Genomic DNA, 3,574 nt, shown 5'->3' with positions numbered 1-3,574 from the left:
ATGTCACTCATCCAGTTTAGTCCAAGCCCTCATCAAACCAATAGAAACATCAATCTAGTAGCATAACATGACTTTGATAATGATTTCAAGTCTCTAAACCAACAATATTTCTCTATAATATCCAAGCTCTTTGGCTCTATGATGGGAGGCCAATTTATAAATGAATGCAAGTGGTTTTTTCATTAATATGGCATTAAATGGTTTTCCATAATTGGATGATTAGTTTCCATGTTTAAAGGGATGAGAGGATAGAGGATTAGATGATCCAAGGCTATCCTAAGTTGAGCTCATCTTGATAAGATAGGAGTTGGGTTCCTTCTAGAAGGCTCTAGAAAGGAGGAATATACTCAGGATCCAATGAAAATTTTGAGGATTCTCGCCTAGCAGAGGCTTGAGTGGGCTTAGGTTCTCTACAACGCAGCCTTGAATGGGGCTACCTACTCTGCAGTTCACTTACCCCCGACTAGGGGTGTGCTGGTGACGCAAGGAAGCACTTCAACAGGGTTTGAAGTTAGGAAAATCTCATGGATGAAAGCACTCAATGAGGTGGCATGTCTAGGGCATGTAGCAACTCAATTAGGGTTTGATATACCCTGTTTACACTGATCTGATCATCGAGATTGATGTGCCCAAATAGACCTATAATAGCTACCCCATAAAGCATGAAGTCAAAAATGATGATGTTGAGTGATATGCTTTATGATGTGATGAGAAGAATCTGAAGCAGACAATGACCTGCATCAATTACAATACATAATATCATGATATCTTTGAATTTTTCATGAATTTCCGAGGGAAGGTATACCCATTCTCAACATAAAATTTTCATTACATGTACATAAATCAGATAGTCGTCTACAGATATAGACCCATGATAAGATGACCATCTGTGTAAATCCATCATACAGATGATTTAGTACTCTCCTGAAATTGCAGCCCAGATGGATGAAACTAGATCTGGGGTCCTCTATCTCGTCCAATCGTTTTCTCAAGTATGATTCTAACCATGTGAAAATGTGATTTGAAGTCGAACATGGTGTTATCACTCAAGAAAAATTTCTAAATTGTTCACATCAGTTCGATTGTTTGCCAAAGGGTTGGTGTCAATTTTGGGTCTAGTCTTTTTATCTGGTTTTAGAGTCTAAATAGTTTGAATAGGAGTCTTGTTAAGAGTATTGTTGGTATGTATAAAGGGGTCAATTCTCTATTTTAGTCTATCATTGGTCTCACATCTCACATGGATATCATATGTCCAAACTTATTTCAAAGCCGAAATTGTCTAGGTGATTTCGTAGCGCCTGTAATCATTTTAAAGTGGTTTTGCAGCACATAAATCCTTTTTAGTAGTTTCGCAGCGCAACATGTTTTAGGTGGTTTCGTAGCGCATAATTCATATTTTGCACTGGCTGCGCTACGAAATTGGGGATTTGTTTGAATCCATAGCCATTCTTTCACAGCTTTCATATCCATCAAAATCCATCAACAGTTGTCAGCCTATACACTTCATCTATCATATCTGACCGCTTATCCTCATCATTAGGTCGTTAGGTGTCTTGGTACTGACACATGTTTGAAGTTGTATTTTATTCAACGGTTTTGGTCATTCAATCAGGGTTTTCAAAATAGTATCAGAGCAATCGAGGAAATGTTCTTGTGGGTTTTGCTTCTATTCTTTGAATTTGGAGCAGTCTGAAACTATTCCTTGTAAACAATCTTGAGCTTAGTTTTCAGGGATATCCTCATTGTACTGGATACTCTGTTTTCTGAGATTTTTCACCCAGCTGAAAGACACACTTGAGATCTGTGATTCTTATAAGAACAGCTGGAGGAATGATACAAATGTTATTCTTGCAGTTGAAATGGGCCTTGGAAAAACTGTGCAATCTGTGTCAATGCTCGGGTTTTTACAGAATGTGCAGAAGATACACGACAATCGTGCAAGTAGAGAGGTTTAGTAATGATTTCAATTAATCACAACCGCCGGCAGTAGCATAAGGAAGAAGTATCTGACAGCAGAGATGTCAGCGGAAGGAGATTCTCAGAGTGATTTCCAAAAGGAATACCATGAGATTATTTATGATATTTGTCAACAACCACTTCAGTTGCCTCTGCCAAATGTCTCAAGTACAGTTCAGGAATTTCAAAAAGTGGAAGACTATTTATCTATGGTGGAACAGTAACCTTCTGAGATAATGCAGGATGCAGTGATTCCATCCATAAGTGCGTTGGTAAAGCCAGAGCTTCTAAGGCACCAAGACAAAGATGTCAGGCTCATTGTTGTTACTTGCATTAGTGAAATCACTAGAATAACGGCACCTGAAGCACCATATAATGATGATTTAATGAGGGAAATATTTCAGTTGATTGTTGGACGCCTTCAGGGACTAGATCAAATGAATAGTCCCACATTTGGAAGGAGGGTAACAATTTTAGAAACTGTCGCAAAAGTCAGGTCATACGTTGTCATGCTGAACCTTCAGTGTGATAATCTCATCCTTGACATGTTTCAACATTTCCTTGCTAGTGCTAGTGAGAATCACACTGAAAACGTATCTGCTTCAATGCAAACAATTATGAGTTTGGTTTGAATGAGAGTGAAGACATATCACAACAACTGTTATCTGTTTTACTGAATAGCTTGAGAAGAGACAAGCAAAAAGCTTCACCAGCTACCCTTGCACTAGCCGTAAATGTTGTTAAACGTTGTGCAAAAAAGTTGAGGCTAATAACCATGCTCATTTACAGGTTGTTCCCATAACCTTGTCCAAAGCATCAAATATGCGAAGTGAATTTTTAAAGGCAGGGAAGAAGACTGTGCTTTTGAAATTACACAGCAGTTTTGTAGCGCGCTACGAAACTGCTGTAGTTGCATGTTACAATTCAGTTGATCAATTATGATTGACAAAGCGGCAAATCTTTTTGAAAGGTTTTGTCATCACACAGGTACATGAAAACGGTGGACAGCACATCAAGGACGTGGCAGTCTGCTCTATTTTGGGTAATTAAAGGATAAAGGACATGCTTCTTTGGATTCGAACATTTTGAGGTAAACCAAAGACTAGTAAAACAGGGATAATTTCCTATGTTTCAGGACAATGGAAAACGTGTGACATTGAAGACCAACATGGAGCCTTGAAGATCCATCACAGCCAAACTAAAAGAGACCACTTGTCAGGGAATAAATCCTGATTGTAATAAATGCTACATTCAGCATGATGTAGAATTAGAATCCTAATTGTTTTAGGATTCTAGAGCTGTCAATTAGTAGTCAGTTGTATTTATTAGTTAGTTAAAGGGTTAATATGTGTCATTAGAAGTAGTTTTCGAGTTCCCTTAATGTTTAAGGAGGAATCTCGATCAGTTAGAAGAAGAGCTCCATATATAGCTGAAACAGCAATGTAATCAGGGTTGGAAAATGTTAGAGAAAAAGACTACTTTGTAAATGCTATGCAGGGATTGATATATACAGAAGCAGTTGGACTTTTCTGAAGCTGAGATTCTTAGTGTACTTCAGTGAGCTTCATCTTTTATCTTTGAAACACTTTACTTCCATAGTCTTAATGCTTATTACTCA

The 3,574-nt window shown here is 37.9% G+C and overlaps 1 pseudogene; it reads left to right on the top strand.

The window, feature by feature from the left end:
• Positions 1-2,192: 2,192 nt before the first annotated feature.
• Positions 2,193-2,588, top strand: LOC149205354 (sister chromatid cohesion protein PDS5 homolog C pseudogene; annotated as a pseudogene).
• Positions 2,589-3,574: the final 986 nt, after the last annotated feature.

The sequence above is a fragment of the Pinus tabuliformis genome, chromosome 1_2, assembly GCF_031772625.1.
Source record: "Pinus tabuliformis cultivar Carrire ecotype Pingquan chromosome 1_2, CPIR1, whole genome shotgun sequence".
In the NCBI taxonomy this organism is placed as follows: domain Eukaryota; kingdom Viridiplantae; phylum Streptophyta; class Pinopsida; order Pinales; family Pinaceae; genus Pinus; species Pinus tabuliformis.
This window is presented reverse-complemented; position numbering and strand designations above follow the sequence as displayed.